At 44.3% G+C, this 27,533-nt stretch overlaps 1 protein-coding gene across 1 annotated transcript in view; it reads right to left on the reverse strand.

Moving 5' to 3' along the window:
* Nucleotides 1-22,810, reverse strand: part of MYO1B (myosin IB) — a 280,385-nt gene extending 257,575 nt beyond the window's left edge. The window contains exon 1 of the mRNA XM_073647879.1: nt 22,555-22,810. The gene's annotated coding sequence lies outside the window, so the exon portion shown is untranslated. The remainder of the gene's footprint in view (nt 1-22,554) is intronic.
* Nucleotides 22,811-27,533: the final 4,723 nt, after the last annotated feature.

Here is a 27,533-nt window from a genome sequence, read left to right on the forward strand (position 1 = left end):
GGGGGATTTATAAGTCTGCGGTCACACAGAGTGACTGCAAACTTATCACCTTTGACCGAACAACCCCTTTAAGAACCACCCAAAACAAAGACAAGCCTCAGCTCTTATGAAGTTCATTTTGGGGCATCCGTTAGAACCAGACTATATTTCTCACAATATATACAGACACAAGGGCTTTATAACAGAATTTTATGCAATCGCTGAGTTTATGGTTCTCTTCCAGTTGTGGATTCTCTGAATCTTACAGCCAGAAAAAAGAGCCATAATATTTTATATTTTTCCTTTGACTTAACCATATGAAGGTTTGCTTTTTTTGCGGGATGAGATTTATTTATCAGTGGCAACATTTTGGGGTACATATAACTTAGCTAACTTATTTTTTCATGGCAAGATGTCGTTTTTAATGGTGTAGTATTTAGGACTTATTAAATCATTTTTTTTTTTATTACATTTATAGGGAGGTGAGATGAACAAAAACCCAATTATGGTGATATACAACTTATATATTACTACTTGCGCAACAGTCTTTTTACAATATTTTTTTGTGGTTGGAGTGGGGGGGGGGGGGATGGTCATATTTTGAGAGCTACAACTTTTTTTTCACTTTTATATAGAGAACCGAATAAGGGCTTGCTTTTTGCATAATTAACTGCACTTTTCACTGGTACCAACTTTTGATCACTTAATTAGCAAAACGAGATGAAAGAGGAAAAAAAAAAAAAGAAGAAGCAATTCTGGCATTGATCATTTTATTTTTTGCGGTGTTATCGACAGAGATGAGAGAGATTGTCGACAGGTTTTATAGTACGAGTCGTACAAATGTGGCAATATAGTGTTTTTTTTTTTCAAAGTTTTCTTATTTTTGTTTTTAAAAATAAACCATTTTTTGCTAACTTGGATTTGCTCTTTTTATATTCATTTGTTACAGTTAAAGAATTGTTTTTCTTAAATCAAAAAGGTGTGTGAAGGAGTTAATGCACATCTGTCTTTGTAACATCTTTGCTATATTCTTAGAGAAAAGTTAAACAAATTGTTTAAAGCACCTTGAGGCAATTCAATGGTCCAACTGTTGAAGTGTGAGTAAATACTCTATTTTACCAAAGATTATGCCATATGTAACCACTCCATTTTTATAAGTGAAATTCCTGAAATAGAAAGGGATACCCAATTGTTTCCCCTCTCCAAATGCCAAAGTCGCAAAGATATTTCCACCTACCGTAACGACAAGTACTTGGACCAATCTTCCTTGGAAGCTGTTTAATTGAACTGGTGAACCACAGATGGGCAAAAGTAATAAACCAGCTACCCAACTCCACTATGTACCCCAACTATACTGTTTGCAGAATGTAAAGCCAAGGGAAGGGCTACAGATCTAGCAGTGTTTTTGAAATCCCTTAATAGGATGGACTTTGACGTAAACCCCAGTAAGGCCACTTTCACACGTTCAGTATTTTATATCAGTATTTGTAAGCCAAAAGTCAGGAGTGGAATAGTCAGAAAAAAAGTATAAGGCTAAGTGCCCACGATGCCGAAATGCTGCATATATATTCCGCATCTCCCTGGCAGGAAAAACGCATGCGGATTGTACATGCGTTTTTCCCGCCAGGTAGAAGCGTTTGTCAAGCATTTTTGCATGCATTTCTGAATGAGGGTTATCAAGCGTTTTTTTCCAAGCGATTTTAGCATCACTTGGAAAAGTGCTTGACAAGTTGGTCACACTATATAAATCCATGTAACCGGCATGGATTTATATAGTGTGACCAAATTAATAGTTAAAAGAAAATAATAAAAATGGTAAAAAATAAAACATTATACTCACCTTCCGATGGCCCCCGGTCTCCTGTACGGCTCGCAATGGTCTAAACGGACCTTCCATGACGTCAGCGATCGCGTGACCCGTCACATGACTAAATGACGTCATGTGACAGGTTACCTTTAATTAGTTTCTCAATTGGCAACGCTAACAAAGGGCTAGACATTTTTTCCTCACTATCAATAAAGCAAAGGATTGAAGCTTTCTATGCATTATTGTGTTTGATTATTTGGTGCTGTTGTCTTTTGGCGTGATTGTTATCACTGACCATGTACGAAGCGAAACAACCTTCATGTGAGAACTTCAAATACCAGCTTGTTAGGTAATCTATATTATTATGCTGTGTTTTCTGCACATACAGTATATGAAATTACCGTATGTAGCCAAAACTGAACTTCAGAGCTTATACTACCTTCTTTATAGATTAGTGGCAAATTCATCAAAAGTTTTACGCCAGAAGACTGGCAAAGGAAAGTCATAAATTTAAAAAAAAACTAGCAGTTTCACAACAATCATTTACTCAAAAGGGAAACTGAAGTACGGCCCCCTATATTGAAGAAAAAAATAAGAAAATCGCACCTTTACTGTTCTAATCGCTCGGACGGGTTGCTCGGACGGGAGCTTGGGTCCCCGCCCTGCATATTTGGTGCTCTTTAGAGCGCCAATTAACATGCAGGGATTACTTGCCATGCACTGTAATGCCGTAGCCATGTTGGTTGTAGCATTACAGTGATTGGCTGGCCACACAGCATCATTGGGTCTGTACAAGACCTGGTGCCGCTATGCTTGTCACAGTCTACTCCGGAATCAGGGAGAGTACGGAGAGGTGCTGCTGAGTCAGGTAGAGATTTGCTTATTTATAGTTAGTATAGGTATTCCACAACTATATACACACACACACACACACACACACACAGGAACTAACAGTCCTTTTGAGGACTAATCCAGCTGCATATATTCAGTGGTGATAGAAGGAGTTAGGCAGGCAGGGTTTGTGGCAGTGTATACAGCACAAGAGGGTCCACTGCACATTTTGTCTGCTGCTGCTGCTACAGATAACCATAGTCTTAGCCCTAGATATAAGGGGCCAGGGCTATTATATTATTATATATTTTTTTTTTTTTATCATCATCTTAATGCAGATTATTTGCTTAAAAAGCAATCCAGAGTACACCATTTTAGTGCTTCATTTGCTTGTTAGTACTGCAGAATACAGTCAGATCTTTTCCATCATCAGCCGTGATCCCATATTACAGCGATAAAAATCCACAAATTTGTACTGAACGTGGAAAATATTGTCCTCCATTTAGAGTTTTGCATCAAGGTCAGTGAAGCTATTCACACGTGGTAACTGAAGAATAGTAAACGACAGGGCCGCTATTTAAACCGTGGGTGTCAGTCAGACGTATCACATAACTGTGGTACAAATCCAGCCATTTGTTGTGAATGTGGAAAATATTATCCTCTATTTAAAATGGGAAAGGTGGTGGCAAAGGACAGGGAAGTGGACGTGATGGTGCATGCAGAGGCAGAGGCCATGGGCAAGCTGAAATTGTGCCACAACAAACACCCACATCTTGTTGCTCGACCTTACTGTCCCAAATGCTAGTGGACCGCAGAACACCACTACTGAACCCACAGCAGTGTCAAAAGGTTGTTGGTTGGATAGCAGATAATGCTTCCAGTCACTTTGCCACCACCACCACCCTGTCTTCCACACGGTCAAGTCTCAGTAGCCATGAGTCTGGACCGCATATTCCTGACCCTGATCCTCCTTCCTCCCACCATGCAGAGTGCCCGGAAACAACTGATCCCACACTTGGACACTCCGAAGAGCTGTTCACTTTTCCATTTATAGATTCGGGCCTCTCGCCCGGCCAGCTTCAAGCGGGGCAAGAGGAGAATGTGTGTAGCGATGCCCAAATATTTGAGCAGCCATGGTCACACAAAGGCAATGGTGGGAAAGTGCAATTACTATTGCAAGAGGTGGATGATGATGAGACACAATTGCCAGAAAGTCAGGAGGACCAGGGTGCGGAAGCGGAAGACGAGGTTGTTGATGATGAAGTCACTGACTCAACCTGGCAGGGGGAAATGCAGAGCGAGGACAGCAGCACACAGGGGGAGGGAGGAGTAGCACCACAACAGGCAGGAAAAAGCCATGTTATGGCCACAGACAAGGCGGGCAACCGCTCCCCGGAACACCAACACGACGGAAGTTGCCAGTACAATTGTTAGGTCTTCCCAAGTCTGGTTGTTTTGTTAAAGACTCTGCAGATAACCACAAAAAGGCCATTTGCGCCACCTGCCAGGCCACCATCAGCAGGGGTAGCAAAACCAGCAGCCTGACCACCAGCATGATCAGGCACATGAAAGCAAAACACCCGACTAGGTGGGCTGAACGCCAGGGTCCAGAAAGTGTCTGCGGGTGAGACCACCGCTTCTTCCGCTGTTGCGCGTGCATGCCAATCCCCTGTCCATGGCGCATGCGAAGATGCCTCCTGCCCTGCACTTGCACACGCTCAACTAGCACCATCAGCAACCACGTCCTTGTCCCAGAGCAGCATTCAGTTATCCCTACCCCAGTCCTTGGAACGCAAGCGCAAATACACAGCCAATGCCCCACAGGCCACACTACTAAATTCACACATTTCGTGAATGCTTGCACTTGAAATGTTGTCTTTTAGGCTCATGGAGATGGAAGCTTTCTGCAACCTGATGGAGGCAGCCCTCCCTCAGTACTCGGTCCCCAGCCGCCACTATTTCTCTTGGTGTGCAGTCCCCACATTACACTCCAGGTGTCGCCCATTCTGGGTGATTACCTGACTATTTAGCTGGCCGGCAATAATTAGAACATTGCCAGTTGTAGCTTAGCTCTGTGCTTCATATATTCTGATTTTAGTTGCCAGACCTTGGATTTGCCTTTGACCATCCATTTGCCTAATCCTCTTGTCTTGATCCGTTACCTTCTTGTAATTATGACCCCAGACTGTGACCCAACTATGCATTTGTCTCATCCCTTAGGAATTACCCTCCTGGCTTAGGGCCTCTGACTCCTTGATTTCCACGACTCACGGCTGTGAGAAGTGGCTCAGCGACACATCCACATTTTGAATAAACTATAAATTCTTTGTTTCTTTAACAAATGTATACACATTAAGTCAACTTTATGCAGAAATCTATGTATTGTTTAAACTTATTATTGTGCCAAAAATTAGCAGACACTGTATCTTTGTTGGTGCAAATTAATTTTAGACAAAATTATTATTGATTTATACCAAACAAAACAGGTATTAGCACCTAATAACACAATTTTCAGAATTGCCTAGTAAATATGGTATGGACTCGAGTATAAAAATTCAATGGATTTAGTGGCCATTTCACCAGTTTTTAGGCAGAAGTTAAAGTAACAACCAAACATTTGCATAAATACAGAAGAATTTATCAATACTTTGCCAGCTTACTGGCATTAAAAATTTGCAGATTTTGCTGCACATTGTCACATTTGTTCACAAAAACACTATAGATCTTTTGTTTCGCTAACTATTTTGAAATGTGGGTGGGAAAATGGCTAAGCCAAATCTATCACATAGCTTGTGCCCCTGTGATCAACTTGGCACATCTACAGATTTTGTCTAGGGCCTAGACAAATACCATTTGCTACAGAGCAGGATTAATTGTTTTGCAAAGTAGAGACAACTCCTACGTTAACTTGTCTGGATCCTAATAGTCTTGCCGAAAGATGTACACCAGACTAATAATACTCATACTTCTGGGATTCCACTATTTAGTAAAAAGCTTCCGTGTAGTTTACTTATACCCTGACTCCGAGATGTTAATTTCTCAAGTCTAGAGAGTATTGGCTGCAGATGTGTCATGGCTGATCAGCTATGCATTAACCTCTGGAAAAGTGAACTTTTTGTATAAGGTTTGGAAAGTCTAGTAAAGTTGAAAGACTTTTAATTCTTTGTTCGTTGTATCCATTTGCATCACTTACATTTTACATGGCTTTTGACATGACATAATCCATTAAGTTACATTTTTCCCAGACGTGAAACTAAAGAAAAATTGCAGACAGGCTGCATTACGTGAACTTTGGCCATACCAAGACTACTGAAATGTTGACTGCATTCACCATCTGCTAAGTTATTAATAAGCAGTTATGTTTTATTGCTCTAGTTATAAAGCCATGAAATTATTGCAACCATGTAGACACATTGAGAAATCTTTCAGAAAGGAGTTGAGGTCTAAGGGGTAATGTTTTTCCTTGTGGAGAGTGACATACCAGCTCTGGCATGCCAATGTAAGGAGGCTTATTCGTCATGCAATGCTCCTCTGGGAAATTAAATATGCAAATTGCCTCTTCAAGATTGTAAGAGGACTTGAACTTTATAGTGCCACCTGTTGGTGGAAGCAATCCTACAAGTCACTTTAACAAGTCTTGCAATATGATTTAGGCTAAAAGCCAAATCAGAACCCCAATTTGCAGACAGTGTTTCAGGGTATTGCCCCTCATCAGTGCAAAGTATGAGATCTGATTTGGTTAGGTGAGAGGCTCTGGACTGAGGTCTAAAGGGTAACGTTTCTCCTTATGGAGAGTGACATACCAGCTCTGGCATGCCAATACTCATTAAAGGGTCGATAGTGACTTGTAAGATTCCTGCAAGTGGTGTTATAGAGTTCAAACCCTCCTTCTCTGAAGAGGCAATTTGTACAGTAAGCAGTTGAAAAATACTACTGGCACAGCAAGTTCTGCATCCTCCTGGTACCACAATACGCTGATGACGCGTCCCCTGGGCCGTGAGGTACTCGGCAGCCAGGCCTCTGGTCGCTGGGGGATATCACGGTAGCTGGCCCGGTCCGTGACCCAGGGCGGTCAGTAAAAAGGGGGAGATTTATAGGGGATTTGGAAAGTTCGTGACACCACCTGTGGATTGCGGCTAGAGGGAGCCGCCGCTGCGGAGCAGTCCTCTGAGGCAGATGGTAGGGCAGCTTGTGATGGAATGGTTCCCCACAGGTGGAGCGGGCCTCAGGGCAGCGTGGGGTGTAATGGATGGTGGTGCAGGGGAGAGACGGCAGGACGGTCCCGGAGGAAAGACGGACACTCACACGGGGGTAAGCTTCAGTACCTTTACTGGTGATGCTGCAGGCACGGTTCAGGGTACTCCAGGTGAAGGGCCCACTTTTGGACTCTCCCCAGTGAGCGGGTATAGGGCCTCCTGATCCGTTGTTATATTCTATAAGCTTCTGACCTGCCTGGAGCTAGGCCTAGCTTGGTTACTGTCTCTTTGCACCTGCTGACCTGGTGGTAGGGCCTTCTCTTTGGAGGTCACTCTCCCTGGACGCTCGGACCTCCGTGACTCCTAGCCCTGGTACTATAATCAGCGTTTGGTGAACCTGGGACCTGTAGTCCTCCAGGGGTTCCGGTGGTTCCTACTGGGTATAAGGAGTCCCTGTAGGCGCGGACCCGGTGTCCGGTATATATATCGGGGTGAGCCTGGTATGCTCCTCTGCCCCCTTGCTACTTTTTCCTTCTCCTCTCGCCTTCGGCCCACTCAAGGCCCTCACTAGGCTTTCACACGTGCTGTAGGCCTTGGCTCGCCTAAGCACTGCAGCCAGCTTGCTGCTCTTCACTGCTCTCTGAGCGTCAGCACGCTCTCTGCTCAACTCTGAGCTGTGTTCCTCTCTGTCTCTGAACACTAATCTGAGCTGCCTGGCTCCACCCTCCCTATATATGTCCCTAACGGGCTCCCTCTGCTGGTCTGAGGTGGTAAGGTGGAGGTGTGTGAATGTGTGAGGGCCTCTTGTGGAGAAGTCCATCCATGCACCCTTCTGGGTTCTGTGGCACCAATGCGCAGCAGGGCGCCACACTGACATTTTATGCCAAAAGCTGTGAATAACTTTCAGAGTAAGGCAGGATTCACACACCCGAAATACAGTCTGTGCACAGAAATTGATTTACGGACTGGCCATGAGTCTCCTGAATGAATCTAACATATTATGTCTTTCTGTAACATGCAGATTTTGCTGTGAATATATGGCATCATTTATCACTCAGTGAAAGGAGCGAGATCTTTATGTATATAAGCATCTCTGGGAACTCCTTCAAGATTGTTGGAAGACCATTGCCGGCGACTACCTCTTGAAGCTCATCAAGAGAATGCCAAGAGTGTGCAAAGCAGTCATCAAAGCAAAAGGTGGCTACTTTGAAGAACCTAGAATATAAGACATATTTTCAGTTGTTTCACACTTTTTTGTTAAGTATATAATTCCACATGTGTTAATTCATAGTTTTGATGCCTTCAGTGTGAATGTACCATTTTCAAAGTCATGAAAATACAGAAAAATCTTTAAATGAGAAGGTGTGTCCAAACTTTTGGTCTGTACTGTATATTGTGGCCCTCTGGGGAGTTTTTGTATTTCTATAACATTAGTGAATGGAGATGTGTACGAGTTAGTGCAGTCGGAGTGCTGTGTGCATACAACCCTTAGGATAATTTGATGTAAAGCAGCTGTTATCTACACTTCACCATGGAATACAGAGAATGATGGTAACACAAGGGGCGCTCAATGAGAAGAGAGCTATTTTAGCAATCAGCATTACTTTTCTTCTCTGTGCACCTCTGTAAGTGCAGGAGGAATTCCATTATGGGCCATTTTCTCAAAATGCAAACCTTTTACTAGAACTGCCAATACACCATTCATCAGCGACATATCTGGAGGGAGCTCTCCCAGACTGTGGGAAGAAAACGTTTCTTCTGCAACTATTTGATGTTTTTACATGAGCCCCCCTAACAATAATTGTGCAATAAATATATTATTACAGCCATACAGCCAACCAAGACCCTGTTCTGTATAACCGCTAGAGGATTGTAGCAAAATCCAGCAGCCTCAAATACAGATGAGTTAATGGCTTGCAGAGTAATATTCCACTCTGCACTAAAAATACTCTGAAAACTGCCTTAGGCTGTGTGCCCATGATGTGTTTTTAATGCGTTTCCGCAGCGTTTTTACAGCTGGCGAAACGCTGCGGAAACGCATTAAAAATGCATGGTAGAAGGGCAGCAATGTTCCCCAATGATAATCCGCATGTGCTGTGCACATGCTGCGGAAATTTCCGCTGCGGATTATCATTGTGGAAAAAAACGCAGCACTACCAATTATTTTGCGGAAGCGCTGCGTTTTCACCGCCATTGACTTGCATCTGTACTTGCGTAATTGGCGCGTTCTAATGTGCGGATGGTACCCGGGTGTAGAGGAGAGGAGAGTCTCATCCACACCCAGGTACCATTAAAAAAAAGCTGTAAAAAAAGAAGAAAAAAAAAAAGAAATATATACTTACCTTCTGGCGGCCCGCTCCTCCTTGCTTCCCGACACTTCGCGATGGAATGAAGGACCTGCGCTGTCAGAGTCATGTGACGGGTCACGCGACGCTGACGTCTGCAGGTCCTTCACTCTACCGCTGCCGGCAGCCGGGATGGAGGAAATTAACACTGTGGGGGCCATCAGAGGGTAAGTATATATTTATTTTTTTATTTTTTGACATTCTCTCGGGTCACACAAAATAAATCCATGCTAGTTGCATGGATTTATATAGTGTGACCTAGTTGACAAGCACTTTCCAAGTGATGCTAAAAATCGCTTTGAAAGCGCTTGTCAATCCGCATGTATTCCGCAGGAAAAACAAATGTACACTCCGCATGCGTTTTTTTCTGCCAGGGAGATGCAGAAATTTTCTGCTTCATTTCTGCATCGTGGGCACATAGTGTCTGAATGTAGCCTAAGGCTATTTTTTGCCATCAGCGTTTTTCACGTATAAAAAGAATGGAATTTTTATTTTTTTTTCTAAACTTCTTGTACTTACTACATTGTTAATCACGGATAGCACACAGACTGTCCACATATGCCATTTGTGTGCTGTCTGATTTTTACAGACCCATAGACTTTCATGGGTGATTTTCATTCATGACGTCAATAAAAAACAGTGGTGGGTCTGATTTTCTCTTTTGGGGACTCATGATCCCAAAAAAAAAAAAAAAAAAAAAAACTGACCTGACCAGGCCCATAGCACTCGTACCCATTATAGACCATCTGTGAAAATCACAAATAGATCACGTACATAAAAAAATATGGATGTTTGTAAATGTGATTGAGGCCTTTGGGCTTCCACAGATACACAGGAAAGTAGGCCTTTAATCCTGCATATGTATAGTAATGTAACGATTATGGTCCACTGACATTTTAAGGCTATGTGCCCACGTAGCGTTTTTCAAGCGTATATGTTGCGGAATTTCTGCAGCGTAAACGCTTGTGAAACGCTAGGTAATCCGCCCCCCATGGTCCCCAAGGAGATTCCGCAAGTTCTATGCCCATGCTGCGCTCAAAAATCCGCAGCATGTCCATTAATTTTGCGGAAGCGCGGCGTAATCGCCGCCATTGACTTGCATTGAGACGCATATAATCCGTGTCAGTACATTTGTACTCACGGATTATATGCGTTTCAATGTGCGGATGGTACCCAGTTCGGAACGAGAGCAGCAACACACGCCGGGCCATCGGAGGGTAAGTATAGGTTTATTTTTTTATTTTTAAACAATCTTTTTTTGCATGGATTTATATAGTGTGACCTAGTTGACAAGCACTTTCCAAGTGATGCTAAAATCGCCTGGAAAGCGCTTGTCAACCCGCATGCGGAAATGCATGCAAAGACGCTTCACAAACGCTTCTACCTGGTGGGAAAAACGCATGTAAAATCCCCATGCGTTTTTCCTGCCAGGGAGAAGCGTAAAAAATATGCTTCATTTCCGCAACGTGGGCACATAGCCTTAGTCGATATAGTCTACACCATACAAGTAGGATCATGCCCATATTTCCTTAAGATTGCAAAGTACTGGAAGTCACAAGGAATTTCTTAGTAGTAACCACAGCAAGGAAACAAACATGTAGAGCAAATTAAATGTGCATTAAAAGGAAACACAGAAGGGAAACGCCTCATCATGTGACAAGTAGTCCGGTTACAACTTATTAGTTTATCCTGAATCCAAATCCGTTGACCACCAGAGGTTCATGGCAGAAGATAGAGGATCTTTGTGGCTTTGTTTAATTTAAAGATCTTGACTTTATTTCAATTTAAAAAATAGGGATATCCAAACAGTAAAAAAAAGTGCCCATTCTGACGCGTTTCTGGCCAAAGCCCTAAGTCATAGGATGGGGCCAGAAACGCGTCAGAATGGGCACTTTTTTTACTGTTTGTATATTCCTATTTTTTAAAAAATACATGGAAAAAAAGACAAGATTTTTTAATTAAACAATGTGACGTGCCCAAGGGATGGGGACTCGGCGCCCGGGCCTTGCGGATGTCGCGGTGGCCAGCTCCTTGGGCCGTACCCTGGGGTCACTCTTAAAAGCAAGGAATGGTGGGGGAAAGGTGTATGGGAAAGGGGAAAGTTGTGACGCCACCCGTGGTGTCTGGTGAGACTCACCAGCGCTGCTACAGTCCTCTGAGGCCGGTGGTCAGGCAGCTTAGTTGGTGCGGCTCCCCACAGGTGGAGCGGGGCCTCAGGGCAGCGTAGGAGCAGGGATGCAGGATAGAGCGTGGTGGGTGCAGTGCCGCGGAGGAAAGAACAGGCAGAGTCAGTATTTGAAGTCATCCAAGTCTTTACTCACGGTGGTGCTTTCTCAGCTCAAAGCTTCTCTCTGCTGTCACACGGCGAGCTGCGGCCGCCAGGGTGGGGTTCAACACACTCCAGGTAGCTCAAGAGTGCTTGACAGGACCCCCGCTCTAAAGTGTTCCTCTCCTGTTGTAGCTTTTCCCGCCTTGTGTCCCCCAATGCGTCCCTTACGGGTACTGCGATGTCCTTGATGGGTAGCTTGTAGCTCCTGGACCGACTGGGAGCCCTTCTTGGTTACAAAAGTGGTGAGAACGTGGCGTAAGGCAGGGTCCCTCTGGATGAACTCATATTAAAGGAAAACAGGTGGCGACTCCGCTCCGTCCGTATCCCCCTGGGATCCACATAAGCCTCCGGACTTTTCCGACAGACATTAAGTGCAAAGTCAGATAATGGGGGACCGGTACCCCCTTGCGGCAGGGTCTCTCTGGCAGGGCCAGAATAAGGTATGCAGGTAGCGACTCCGCTCCGTCCGCACCCCCTGAGATCCTTTCGCCTGTGGAGCCTAACTCCACTGCTCCACTCCTGGGCCTTCTTGCTTGGACTCTGACCGGGGACAGAGCCGGGTTTAACTCTGCCCCAGTCCCCCCGTCTCTAGGCCTGAGACCGGGAACCGTGGACCCTCCAGCCGGCAGCAGCTTTGTGCTGACTTGCCGTCCCAAAGACCCACGACTTAAGACTCGGTTATTAAAATGGCCTCCAGTTATATATGATTCTATTAAGTGCTAGAGTAAAGTGCCTCCTCCACCCTCACTCACTACTTGGTTCCCCCTAACTTTGGTCCCCCCCCAACTCCTCCATTCCGGACCGGGGCAGCACTGTGGTGCTTTAGGCCCCCTACAGAACTGGAGTGGTGTAGTGTTAAGTGTGTGGTTGGGGTCCTGTGTGGTGCTCCATCCTTACCTTGGAGAGGCGATACCACACCTCGTTCTGAGGTGCAGTACCCCTGTGGCGACTGAACCCTCAGGGGTGCCACAAATGCCACAATGATCCTTTTTATTCCTTCTTCCATAAATGTGCATTTTACACCTTAAGGCCCCCTCACACTAAGCAACGCTACAGCGATCCCGACAACGATACGACCTGTCAGGGATTGTTGCTGCGTCGCTATGTGGTCGCTGGTGAGATGTCAAACAGTCAGATCTTCCCAACGACACAGCAACGATGCAGCGACCTGTAACGATCTGTATAACGATGCACGCCTATGTGTTTCTGTGTCTGAGTCGTCAACAAGGTCGTTGGTAAGGTGTCAAACACACCGATACATGCTACCCAGCGGGGCCTCAACGATCAAAGAAATGTCCAGACCATTCCGACACGACCAGCGATCTCACAGCAGGGGCCTGGTCGCTGCTAAGTGTCAAACGTAGCGAGATCGCTGGTGAGGTCGCTGTTGCGTCACAAAACTTGTGACTCAGCAGCGATCTCACTAGCGATCTCGCTTAGTGTGACGGGGGCTTTACAACTAGCAGCTCTAAATGTATCAACGACTTGTTTGCTGCGAGCAGTCATTTCATTGTTAACACAGGTAGACCGCACTCTTGGTGTGCACTGAATGATCAGAAATTGATCATTCAGTCCGTATAGGTGCCCACTGTTCTCGGCAGCACAGGTCCTATTTACACAGGCTGATGTGCTGCAGATTTGTGCAGCCCAAAAGAAGATCAATTTACTTGAGGAACAAGCGTTTTGCTCATTCACCAGGAGATCAGCAGCCTGTTTACACTGCAAGATTATTGTGATATGAGCATCCTTAAGGGCTCTTGTTCATGATAATCTTTCAGTACAGCTTTACTATATGAAGAATGTGCCAAATTTAAAGGGAATCTGTCACCACTTTTGACCTAACTTAATATCGGCATACAGGTTATAGACTGCTGAGAAAAGTCCTACCTGTATTCCTCATATCAGATGCCTTCTTGTTGAGAAATGAACTTTTATGTAACTGCTCCTCCATATGGCTTACTAGAGCATGAGGACATTATCAATAAAAGGTCCCCTCCTCAGGTTTCCTATAAAGAGGTGCAAAAAATTGCTGCAAATACTGAGTTTTACATTTACAAAACGTTAAAATGCTTTTCATGATGATGTGACATTGCGTCTTCAGCCAGCAGCGAGCGGACAGATGCTGTAATGAGGAATGGCTGGTGATCAGGGCCAGAGATGTTGAATCTCCACTATCATGCGTACGGTCAGTGATCGGTCTGCACTCCACAAGGAACAGGTTTGACTATACAGCGAACGCCAAAGATCAAAAAGTAAAGAGCTATAATGGAGCATACAGTCATATCTGTGAATACTGACAAAGCCCATTACTACTTTACAGTGATGAAAGTGATTTGCGACATCAGGTGATCACAGCCTGTATCACACTTGGCCATGGCTGTGAAATCAGTCAGTTTATATGATGAATTAATACTTTATGGTTTCCTGTTTAGAATAGTCACCCCGTTTAATATATGTATACATTTGTACAACATGTACATTTATAAAGTAAAAACTAAATAGTCACACTGACTGCACTGAATACAAATGTCACAGGGCGATGATGGGGTAACAAACATTCGTTCTGCCTATCTTAATCCAAGTGTAAACAGATCCAGCAGTCAAAGGAGAAAATGCTTGCTTGTCCCTGATCCCATTTTATATGCGCCCCGTTCGAACTGGGGAATGTGCTGCCGATATTCCATATTCATGGACACTGTATCAGATGAACAATTGCCCTCTCAATAATTGTAGAATGTAAGTTGTTTAGAAACTAACGTCTACTGCCCAAGTATATCATTGATCAGTGCTTGTTATGGGCAGTTACGGGTCTTCAAGCCTCATGCAGATGTAGTTTTTCTGCGTACGGAAAAGCAGGGATAGCACTTTGACCCCATTCTCTATTGTAGGTACTTCTCTGTCTGCAGAAAGTCATAGACATGTGGTCCGTGCAAAAGCATGGAAAGAAAACAAAACAAAAAAAAACAGAAATTGGATTTTTACGGACTGCCCCTCCCCCCCTTTCACGGTTATAGGAAGTTTCGCCCCCAGGAAGATTCGTCCCCGTACATTTCGCCCCCACACGTTTCGAACTGGGGGCGATATGTGCAGGAGTAAAACATCCAATTCCCCCCTTTCACATGCAAAAAAAAAAAAAACACAACACACACACACACAAAGTACTAAACTCGGTCAATTTATCATATGGTGAATGAGGCCTTAGGCCACGGCCCCACTATCAGTAGTCTGTCTGTATTTTTTCTCAGGAGTGGGAGCCAAAACCAGGTGAGGAACAATCAGAGAAAAGGTATAATAGAAACAAGTCACCAATTCTGCATTTATCACCCACTCCTGGTTTTGGCACCAGATACTGATAGTGTGACTGTAGCCTAAGGCCATGGCCGTACTATCAGTATTTGGTCAGTGTTTGTACGCCAAAACCAGGTGAGAAACGATCAGAGAAAAAGTATAACAAACATGTGCACTAATTTTGCATTTTTTTGACCCACTTCTGGTTTTGGCTTACAAATACTGATAGTTTCAGTGTAAGGCTGAGGTCACACCATTGCCAAGAGTGGGAGCACATTTTTCAGCATGTCTTTTGCTGGTCCTGGTACTAGAAAAAAAAAGTGTAACGAAAAAATGGGAGTGTATTGAAGTTTAACTCCTTCCTATATATGGATTTAAATATTTACGCTCAACATTGAAATTGTAACACCCAGAGGAAAAGTTGTCTATCCATCCAGGGATAATTTCACATGTTAGTAATATGCAAGCAAAATTTTCAAAAAACATCTAAATTTATTCAGTGTTGAATTAGAATGACATATGCAGAAATCCCCGCACTTTCATGCCTTGCCTGCAATCAGTGAGGTTATCAATGGTTGTCTGAGGAATGATCTGCTGCGCTGAATGCACTTTGAGAACTGAAGAACTACTGTCTGCTGCTCAATTGTCATTTCTGACCAATAGCGTTGCAGATGAGCTTGATGGGTGACAAGTCCTGAGACACTGCTTGCCATGGTAGTATATTTAGACAATGAGGCTGCTCACAGTAGCATGAACAACATTCGGCCTGGCGTTGTAGTGTTGAAAAATGGCTCACACTTTGATGTTCCTTCATGATGACCTCTTCATGGAGTTGCCCAAATGGTCTCCAGAACAATCTATGGATAGAATTGCATCCAAATGAAAAGCAGGAATCATTGCTGAAGATTACAGACCTCCATTCCATCCTGCATTGCCATCTTGCCATGTACTATGCTAACCGTGTCATGAGGTTACAGGAAAACCAGAGGATGCACATCAGGCTCATAGCCCAATGTCTTGCAAACACCTTCTGATGGTTTGTGCAGACACTTTGCCCCCCTGCAGCTGCTTGGTATGTGAAGTCTAGCTTCACTTGCAGTACAGAATGGATCACTAGGCACCATTCTTCCAATCTGACAAGACCACGTGAACAAATCTATGAAGAGGCCTTCAACAAGAAAACATCACACTAGTCCTTCTCCCAGGATTATGGTGTGGGGTGACAATGTATGGTAGCCGGACCCCTGTTCTCTTCATTCCAGGTACACTAAAGGCTCAGCAGTATAACGATTTGGTCGTGGAACCAGTGATGCGGCCTTTTCTCGAAAGTGCTGTTGCTTTAAAAGCATTCAGCAACTATTAGAAGTAACACAAGCACAGGAGACAGGAAGTGTTGTGCTCCAGAAGCATCCAGCAACTAGGGGGGTTAACACAGTCACAGGAGAAGGGGAGTGTTTTAGCAGAGCCACAGGGGGATTGTGGGGAAGTTGTTCAACGTCTGGCTAGAGCCGAAGAGAAAGGTGGTGTGTGTTCTGTATCTCACAGAAGTGCTCCTGCATTTGAAAAGGATTCAAGTCAGGAGTGAAGCGCTAAGCACAGGTCAGGTAGAGTTCCTGAACTAGCAGTGCAGAGTATTGTCAGGCAGTAAGACAAGGACTGGAAGAAATTGTGTCACAGGGATTATCTCCCTCAGCAAACCCTCCCCCCTCCTCCATCTCACTGTGCTGTAAAGAATGCTGTGTTCATTAATGTGCCTTTGCATTAGAACTGTGCTGTCCTGTACTACTGGGAAGACTGTGAACTGATGTGCTGCTAAGGAAACTGTACTGTTTGTCACTGGAGCCTGTTGCTCATAAGACTTAACTTGTACTGGCTGTGAGGCTTCTTATTAAATGCTACTGTTCTACCATTTATGAGGACTCGTCAAGTGTGTCTGGTCAGCAAGTGAAACAACCTATGTGTCTGTGCCTGAGGGTCAATACCCCTTTGTGCCTGAGAGAAGCTGCAGCACATGGTCTATTGTTGCCCTGAGTAACGGTTCCCCCAGGATTCCAAAGGATTCATGTAACCTGTCTTGCCCCTATCTGAACCTAGCGGCGTGCGTGTAACACCAAGAGCTAAAATGTGCTACCGTGGCCTGCGTCATCTCTGGAGTTGTCTGTATTTAGGCACTTCTGGGATGTCATTGGTCAGCAATTGAATAGGGAGCTGCCAGCAGCAGATCTTGATGGTTTGCCGAAGTGCACTCAGTGTTTCAGAACATTCCTTACACAACCATTAATAACCTCTTTGATAGCAGACAAGGCGTATACGTGTGGGTATTTCTGCACATAGAGCGCATACTCAATATTGAATAAATTGAGACGTTTTGAAAATGTTATTTTTTTCACCATTTACATATTTGTTGATCCTGTGATTTCCACAAGTTTTCCTTCTTGGTGTTGCAATTTCATTATTGAGGAGTGTATATATACACACACACACACACACACACACACACAACTTCCTCCTTAGGAGCCTACTGTACTGTACCATATACCGCTAAGATTCTGCAACAACTCCTTGGAATGAAACATGCTAATGAAAAGACAAACGCAATAAGGGTAACCTATAGCTCAAACTGCTGGATTTGATAAATTATAGTCTCACTTGCTTCGATGATTTGCTTCTAAATCGGATGTTGAACACTTGTTTTCATGTAATAAAACAGTAGGAGTCCAAAAGGATTACTCCAAGGGGGTAGTGAATTCCTTGTTTGTCTTCACCAGCAGCGCTTGCTGGTTTGACATGATTGTCCCATTTGCAAGAACTACACTCTGACCAGTAGTGCGTTCCTCATGCAGCATGCGTTCTTCCATAAATTCTGAGATTACTATATCACAACTAGCTCCGGGGTGTGAGACAAAGGCTTTAGTGGCCAAAAAAAAAAATACATTTATTTTGCAGAGTAGTAATGAGTTTCAAAATTCTATGGCTTTCTTGAGCAGAGAATATTCATGTTATATTAGACTATTAATATTCCCTGGCAAAGAAAGTTATAGTCCTTAAAGGGAATCTGTCACCCCCTGGGAAATATCAGACCTCTACTATGGGCGTACAGGTTATAGAAAAGTAAATCTATACATACCTATATGGCCCATAGTAGAGGTTTCATTGCAGAGAACTCTGTTAGTCAACTCAGTTTTGCACCTGCTTCGAGTTCCCCGGACGCCAAGAAATCCCCGCCTATCTTCTTAGTAATCCCTGCCTAGGTGTTTAGTTAGCATATTGCTCCTGATCCCCTGCACGTCATAGGGTCCTGTGATGTACACTGTTCTCCCTCAGTTCTCGTGCATGCGCAAAGCACCGCTCACATAGAGAGCGCTTTGTTCCCTCCCGGCCACCTTTGTCTGTGCCCTGGGCCGCAGGGTTCTATTGCGCAGGCACAGGGAAGTCACTGGGATTACTAAGAAGATAGGCGGGGATTTCTTGCCGCCCAGGGGACGCCAAGCATGTGCAAAAACAGAGTTGATAAAAAACACATTTCTCTGCAATCAAACCTCTACTATGGGCCATACAGGCATGTATAGATTTACTTTTCTATAACCTGTATGCCCATAGTATTTATTTATTTTACTCACTTATAAATCGCCATTAATTCCACAGCACTTTACAGACACTGTGGGCACTGTCCCCATTGGGGCTCACAATCTAAATTCCCTATCAGTATGTCTTTGGAATGTGGGAGGAAATCACTGAGCCACCGTGTTGCCCTAGTAGAGGTCTGATATCTCCCATGGGAGGGGATGACAGATTCCCTTTAAAGGGGTTGTCCGCTCTAAAACGACAACTCAGGTCTCATTCTATGTGACCTCGGACTTGTGAATCCTCACAGCGCATGCTGTGAGGATTCTCCTGTGTCAGCATCATGAATGTCACGTGCGATGTGCATACTCCTGTCCAGAATCCAAATAGATTTCCGCCAGGCTGGAAACATACACTTGCATTGAGCGCACCAGAAACAATTTGGATTCAGGACAGGAGTATGCACATTGCATACTTGAAGTCATGCGACCGCCATTCCCGGCTCTGCAGCGGAGAATCCTTACATCTCACAGTGTGTGCGCTGTGGTGAGGATTCATAAGTCTGCCGTCACAGAGTGACTGCAGGCTTCTATTAGACCGGACAACCCCTTTAACAAGTTAAAGTAGCGCTCCTGTAAAATGTTCCCATAAAATGCTAACTCAGCAGCATAATTTGTGTAATCCCAGCTCAATTTCAGAATTACATTTCCTCACTTTGTTGTAGGTTTATAGACAGTTGGGTCACAGATTTCTCCATTCTGATGCTCAGTCCAGTACATGTCCTAGGCAAGATGACTGTCTCTGACTTCCAATCACATCTTCCCTGGCAGCAACTCTCTCAAATCTTCATTCCCCACCAAGCTCCACTTTCCTTGTTTCTCTGCATGAGCCCAATGCAGCTGAAGATACAAGGTCTACTTTATATTACAGAGCAGTGATATAGCAGATTATTCACTGCAGTTATAAAAGATTTCCCTTGCACTTGTAGCAGATGCAGTTTCATACCGCACTGATTGTTAGAACTGACAATGAGAAATCTATCACAAGCAGGAGACAATCAAGAGAATCTCCTTCTGATGTCTTGCTGTCTGGTCTATCACAGATACAGAGAAGAGTCTACAGTGCTAGTTGGAGCAAGTTTTATTACTAAAGGACATAGATCACTAGTGTGCATATTATCACTTTGTGCCCTTAGAAGTGGCACAGAATCCGAAGAGCACTTTACCCTTTTCTCTGAAGAACCAGAGGCTTATGAGGAAAAGCAGGCTGTACAAGAGACAGGCAGCATTTGGCGTTCAGTCACAGGGGTGGCGCCGAAACGGTTTCAGTCACAGCTATGTGTTTAGAAAGTGTCGGCTGTAACTGCACCCCTGGATCTGACTGACAGCCGGCCCTAATGCTGAGCTGCTGTCAGTCAGTGTTGGGGGGTGCGATTTCAGGCACCGCTTTATATACATAGAGCGGTGACTGAAACCACGCCATCGCCACCCCTGAACGCCGAATGCTGCCGGGCGGAATAAAGTTCCAGAATAATTATCCAAAATTAGTACATTTCTGAAAGAAACCCAATTCATAGTTGGTTTAAGCCAAGACTAGACAATGTAAAGATACAACAAATGTATCAAACAGCGTGAGCATATGCCAGTCTTCAAATTTCCTAAGAGTTGCATAGCTCTTAATAACTTTGGTACAACTTTGAGCTGTTCATGTGCCAGAAAATGGTTTGTGTGGTAGTTGACCCGTTCCCTTTTGCTACCACGTTCCACATTTTAAGAATAGTGCCAAAACCAGTGCAAAAAGTCACCACATTTACACATCTGGTTCACCAGGACAACCCGTGTCTATGTCCTATCAGAGTGCTAGGGATGTTCCAAACCTATGGAAATGCAACGTTCTCATAAAAGAACATCTGTAGGAACCATGAAGCTAGACATCTTTACAACTAGCTAGCTTTTGTAACCACGTGTGTGAGGTGAAAAGGGGGTGGGTAAAGAGCAATGGTAGAGGTTTCCAAAAACATTCCCCTCCAGCAAACTGTCTGCCGAGTGGCCGGTCCTCTGCCTGAGGTAACTGGCACAATGAAGGCCGAGCCCTTCTGGCAGTGTCCTCCCCTCAACCAACTGTACAAGGCTCTGGAAAATGAAAGTCGCATTCTGCTTGGTTTAGTCACAACCACATAATCTGCGCTTGTATCAGACATACAAATGTCCTGTTACGTGACAATACACAAAAGCATCCAGACTACACAACTGGGGGCCGATACCTGCCCCTCATTCCCTCAGGTGGGAATGCAAGATAGATAAGCGGTATTGTTAGTACCCTTTAAAATGACACTATATGTAGAGAGTTTTTAAGTGTTCCTTGTACTAAAAAAGAAAAAAAAAAACATTTTTTGAAGTGACATTTTTATATAGCTCCCCATTGTTTGCTATAACGATAACTCAGTCTAGAAAAAAAAATTGAGCACACTATCTGGAAAGAAGCCCTTAAGGCCATGTGCACACAATGAGTATTTGGGGAGTTTTTTACCTCAGTATTTGTAGCCAAAACCAGGAATGGGTGAGAAATACAGAAGTGGTGACTTGTTTCCATTAGGTTTCTCCTCTGATTGTTCCACTCTTGATTTTGGTTTACAAATACGGAGGTAAAAAACTCCCCAATTATTCTACATAGCCTATAATGGTACATGTGGAAGTATTTTGGTAAAAGGAATATAATGGGTAGCATTCTTTCATGGTTTCTACACTAATAAATGGATATCAGAGGCAGTCTACACGGTTTCTGTCAGAGCTGCAATTACTTTAGGCAACAAGAGGTTAAAAAATTTTTTTTTTTTTAAAAAGCGTTCAATAGACGCATCTTTCCCAAAGGAAACGTGTGCCCCCCACTCTTGAAGGAAGCCGGGCTAATTAGGAACATGTCTGATATTAATTAGGAACATGTCTGATATTAATTAAGACACGGAGCTCCTCTCGCTGGAGGGACTGGTGATCACAGACTATAATTTTAAGCTTAGCTCCGTGGCTTTTCCAGACATTCCTTGAAATGGAGGATTGAGATTTCTGTAAAGGAATCAGTTAGCCATATGGGGCAGTGTGGGTACAAAACCAACATTTTTTTGGCCACAACATCTTTTTCAAGACTTGGCGTTTCTGAAACTACTCAGAGGAAATCGCCCCATGGAGGTGTGAAGGTATAAGGTGTCCCACAGCCGCCCTGCTATAAACTCTGGAATACTCCTGGATGGTGCTCAAGGCATTTATCCATCATTCACAGTGTGACCATAGACATGGTCTTCTGGCAGGACGCCATGTGTCCCAAATCAGGACTGGTCCTGCCATCATGTTCTCTGTAGGACAAGTTATGAGGCCACATGTACATCCAGCTTTCCTGCCCTAACCTTATATTTCTAAATGTAACAATCCAATCAACTATTACCCTAATGCAAACCATTCACTCCGCCATTGTAATTCTCATGGCACTCCCCGAATCTGCAATGTTCCTGGTTAGAAGTCTCAGAAGCTGGCCGGGGTTCATACCGTTGTGTGCAAACACTTTCCACAAGTCATACATTTGTACACAAGCCATTGTATTCATTTCTGACAGAAAGGGCGTCTGCGACGCTCAGACGAGGTCCTAGATCACTCAACGTGACGGCTGTCAGAAGACCGACGAAAAAAGAAGGGCGATTGGGAATGTCAGATCATTTGGATATTACTCAGGGAAACGAAGCTTAAAATAGGTGGAATGTGTCACCCCAATGTTTAGTACTGGAGCATCTACGTGGAGTCATCCAAATTGTAAAGTGCTGCGGAATATGTTGGCGCTATATAAATAAAATTATTACTAAAGTGAACAGGGCGGTGATGGGGGTGTCGGTCATTTGTTCTGGATCTCACGCTCCATCCCAGGATGGATTCAAGTCTGCACTGGAAACAAAGGCTCAGGATATTACAGGACTGAGAACACGGCTTACTTATTACGTACAATAAAAAGTGACTGTCCTGGGACACAGAGGGTTAATGTCCGGCATACAGCAGCTCTGGGACTTCTATTGTTCAGTCCATGCCCGGCAGATGGTTTAAATGCCCAATCCAGCCTAGCGGCACGTGGACTGTACAATAGTGTCAGACAGCTGTATGCAAAGCCCAGCCATAGAAAGTTACACAAGTCATCAACACTAGAAAGCCAGCGTCCATTCATCATGTGTGATACCTTTATAATGATGTGTCCGCGTCTTCTAGTCTAACCAATCACGCCGATTCCCTGCGACTTTAATCCACAAGAATAAAGTAGAAACTGGATCCAGCCAATCCCGAAAGGCTGGGAGCTAAGAGGCACTACTATCCCGCAGCTCCTCTGCCCAGGGAGCGTGTGAATGAATGGGAGAAGCCAGACTTCCTCTAACTCTGCTACTATCCTGCTGCCTGGGAGAGAGGCCAGTATTGGGAGAGGTGCAGCATGTATCCCTGCCTCTATATCCACCTAGAATGTTACATCTCTCCGCCCCTGTCCCAACAGCCGGTGTGTGCACACTGCCACCAGGTGGACACCACGGATATTTCCATCTAGAGTCTAAGCCCGAGCTCCGCTGCTGTGTGGAAGATGCTTCTGGTAACAAAACTTTCACGCGGGTGTGTTCTGGTCAGTATTTGTAAGCCAAAACCAGGAGTGGAACCTACACAGAGAAAAGCGTAAAGAGATGACCCTCCTCTGTCTTCAGACCCAAATATGGATGCAAAATACTACTGTGAAAGTGGCCCCCTGCTGTAGTCTCCACATTTGTGTAAGGCCTCATTCACATGGTAGTGTTTTTCATCAGTATTTGTAAGTCAAAACCAGGAGTGTATTTATCATCCTGTAGTAATATACATAGAGGTGACTGCAACCATCTAGACCTCGCTTTCTTTTGATCGTTTTGGTAGCACTTTTGCTGACATTTTCTTTTTCAGTGGACATGCTCAAAAATTGTAGATAAAAATGCAGTGTGAACATACCCTTACAGCTGTACATGGAAAGCTCCTCACGTTTCCAAAGCTACTGAAAGGCAATTCTACCTACTTTTGTAGTGGTAATTAGGCAGCTTGCCATTCAGGAGCTTTGGAAAGTTGGGTATAAGGCCACAGCCCCATTATCAGTATTTGGTCAGTATTCGGTCAGTTTTTTTTCTCAGGAGTGGGAGCCAAAACCAGGTGAGGAACAATCAGAGAAAAGGTATAATAGGACTAAGTCACCAATTCTGCATTTATCTCCCACTCCTGAGAAAAAATACTGACCGAATACTGACCAAATACTGATAGTGGGGCCGTGACCTAAAAGGTATATTCACTGCTACACTGGTGTTATATGTATGTAATTAGTATGTGCATAATGTAATTACCAAGTCTGGCGGCATTACATATGTGCAGAGGTAGTTACCCAGCTTTTCCAGGCTGCTGAAATGAAAACTTACTGATAACTCTCATGATATAGCAAAATCAGGATACTATTCTGGGTCCTGAAAAAGCTCTGTGACATCATGCTGCCCTGATACCATATGCTCAATACATACAAACAATGCACCACTGCTGTAGCTTATGAGTGTTCCTCTACAGGTCACAAACCTACATTTGTTGATCACTTCTTCCATAGGAGTTATCAGATGTCTGTGATTTTTCTAATGCTCAAAAAATGGTCTGATTTTCACCAATGTTTTCGATCAGAGTTTTATTACTGATTTTTATCCTTTTGAAAAAAAATTGCAAAGCTTCTCCTAGCATTGTAATGTTAAACACGGAGTGCACACAGATGGCTATGTGTGCTGTCAGTGATTTGTCACATTCCCATAGATTGGAATGTATGATTTTGACTCCGACAGACATGTGATTAACACCATTGACTTTTATGGGTACATGAAAAGCAGGGATAGACCACGTACGTAATTCATTGCTGTCTGAATGAGGTCTCAGGTTATATACACAAATCTGTGTGACATGTACTAGTGCTGTCCGTTTTTTTTTTCAGACAGCACATTGACTCATAGAGCTTTGTTGATCCCCACACACATCAGTTTTAAAAAGCTTTTGTCAATAGGATGAACCCTCTTAAGCCATCTGTATGAACATATACACACATGGTCAAAATTGTTGGTACCCCTCGTTTAATGGAAGAAAAACCCACAATGGTCACCGAAATAACTTGAATCTGACAAAAGTAATAAATTAAAAATCTATCAAAATGAGCAAATGAAAGTCAGACATTGCTTTTCAACCCTGCTTCCACAGAATTTTTTAAAAAAAATTATACCCATGAAATAGGCCTGGACAGAAATGATGGTTCTCTTAACTTAATATTTTGTTGAACAACCTTTTGAGGCAATCACTGCAATCAAATGATTCCTGTAGCTGTCAAAGAGACTTCTGCACCTCTCGACAGGTATTTTGGCCCACTCCTCATGAGCAAACTCCTCCAGTTGTCTCGTGTTTGAAGGTTGCCTTTTTCAGCTCTTTCCAAAGTTGCTCAATAGGATTTAGGTCAGGGCTCATAGAAGGCCACTTCAGAATAGTCCAATGTTTTCCTCTTAGCCATTCTTGGGTGATTTTAGCTGTGTGTGTTTTGGGTCATTATCCTGTTGCAAGACCCCTAACCTGCGACTGAGACCAAGCTTCTGACACTGGGCAGCACATTTCTCTCTAGAATCCCTTGATAGTCTTGAGATTTCATTGTTCCCTGCACAGATTCAAAACACCCTGTGTCACGTTCACCAAAGCAGCCCCAGAACATAACAGAGCTTCCTCCATGTTTCACAGTAGGGACAGTGTTCTTATCTTGATATGCTTCATTTTTCCGTCTGTGAACATAGAGCTGATGTGCCTTGCCAAAAACTTCCATTTACATTGTGTGCATGTATGATGTGTATGTCTATGTATGGCAGTGTATATATTTATGTCTGTTTATATGTGTTTTTGTGAGTTTGTCTTCAGATATGTATCTGTGTATGTCTGCGTACCGTGTGTGTGCACATGTCTGCGTACCATGTGTGTGCGCATGTCTGCGTATGGTATATGTGCATATCTGCGCACTGTGCATACTTGTCTGCGTACTGTGCATACAAGTCTGCATACTGTATGTGAGTGCACCCCTGTGTACTGTGTGAGCATGTCTGTGTACTGTGTGCTCAACTATGTACGTCTGCGTACTGCATGTATGTGCATGTATGCGTACTGTGTGTGTGTGCATGTCTGCATACTGTGTGTGCATGTATGTCTGCGTACTGTGTGTGTGTGCATGTCTGCGTACTGTGTGCGTGCATGTCTGCGTACTGTGTGTGTGCATGTCTGCGTACTGTGTGTGTGCACATGTCTGTGTACTGTGTGTGTGCGCATGTCTGCGTACTGTGTGTGTGCATGTCTGCGTACTGTGTGTGTGCATGTCTGCGTACTGTGTGTGCGCATGTCTGTGTACTGTGTGTGTGCGCATGTCTGTGTACTGTGTGTGTGCGCATGTCTGCGTACTGTGTGTGTGCGCATGTCTGCGTACTGTGTGTGTGCGCATGTCTGCGTACTGTGCGTGTGCGCATGTCTGCGTACTGTGCGTGTGCGCATGTCTGCGTACTGTGCGTGTGCGCATGTCTGCGTACTGTGCGTGTGCGCATGTCTGCGTACTGTGCGTGTGCGCATGTCTGCGTACTGTGCGTGTGCGCATGTCTGCGTACTGTGTGTGCGCGCATGTCTGCGTACTGTGTGTGCCATGTCTGCGTACTGTGTGTGCGCATTTCTGCATATGTGAAGGATGAGGGGGGAAGCTGGGCCCTGTGTTTTAAACCTATATTTCTCTGCCGTATCTGTGCATCATGAATCGTAGTATGTGTTAAAGGAGCCCACTGAGACTCTTTCGCCCTGGGCCCACAAAAACCTGGAGCCAGCCTTATGTGTGTGTATATATTTTGCAGAGGGGCTGTGTGTGTGTATGTATGTTTTGCAGAGGGGCAGTATGTGTGTGTATTTTGCAGAGGGGCAGTGTGTGTGGGGAGTACTTTGCAGGTCTTCTGTGATGTCTGCTTCAGCCCCAAGTTAAATTGCCGTGTTGGCACTTTTTGATAAATAAGTGTGTTTTGGGTTGCCGGTTGGGCATTCCGTCTCTAAAAGGTTCGCCATCACCGATCTAGAGTATCAACTGCCCCTTTGGTGGAGTTATAATCTAATATCATCTGCAGAGTTTTATCATCTTGACTACTAACTGCATTGTCATGGTTCATTGCGCTCATCAGAGTGACCTGTTTTTTTTTGGTGGTGGGGGGGAATGTAAGAAACCACTGTCTTATCTCCAGTAAAGTAAAACGTTGAGCTATGAACATCTTTTACCAAGGCTACATTGCGGCAGTTCAGGCTTGCTTTTTCTTACAGTGCCCAGCAGGAACGAACTCGGACTGAAATTTAGCACTTGCATTTGAAAACACACAGACCCATGCAGTCCTTGTTCCTGCGCCCCAGATGGGGATATATTACCCTGCCTGGAGGAAATCAAGATTGTCCACCCAACAGCCCCTTCTATAGTATGACGGTCCCCCAAATCACCCCAAAAATAAAAAATAAATCCTTATACTCACCTAATCCAGACTCCTCGTCCTCCTCAGCGTCTGTCTCCTATCTATTATCGCAGTGGATACTGGTGGTGCGATGTGACATCATTGCACAGCAGACATCCCCTGCTTGGCACCGGCCCCTGGCAGGCCACGAACAAAGAGAAAGCCCGCGACCTGTCTGGATAAGTGATGGAGCCGGCAGCATTGTGCACCATCACAACTGTTAACGGAGTCGGCATCTTGAGAATGCCAATACTATTAACAGCATAGCAGACAATGCAGCCCACAACCGGACAGGCCCTTCTGGCATTTGCCAGAATTGCCAGATGGCCAGTCCAGCCCTGGTGCTCCACATTGTAAGTATCCTCTTAGTCCATATGTCAAATCTGAAACGACTCGTATACCCTGATTCTTTTCAGGTTTTTATTCTGTATATACCTGATCGTTTAGAGCGTATGAACTGCTGCTGTCACAAAGTGTCCATATCTTGATGCCGTACTTTGCTGGGTTTCTCTGTATATATTGTTTGAACAGGCACCTACCTAGGAATGCCACAAGTTATTCATCCTCAGAGACATTTTCACCAATATTGTATAATTTTGGAAGAATCTCTATCCATTTATCCCAAACT

Source organism: Phyllobates terribilis, unplaced genomic scaffold, assembly GCF_046119375.1.
Source record: "Phyllobates terribilis strain yellow unplaced genomic scaffold, ASM4611937v1 Scaffold_9__5_contigs__length_417890890, whole genome shotgun sequence".
In the NCBI taxonomy this organism is placed as follows: Eukaryota; Metazoa; Chordata; class Amphibia; order Anura; family Dendrobatidae; genus Phyllobates; species Phyllobates terribilis.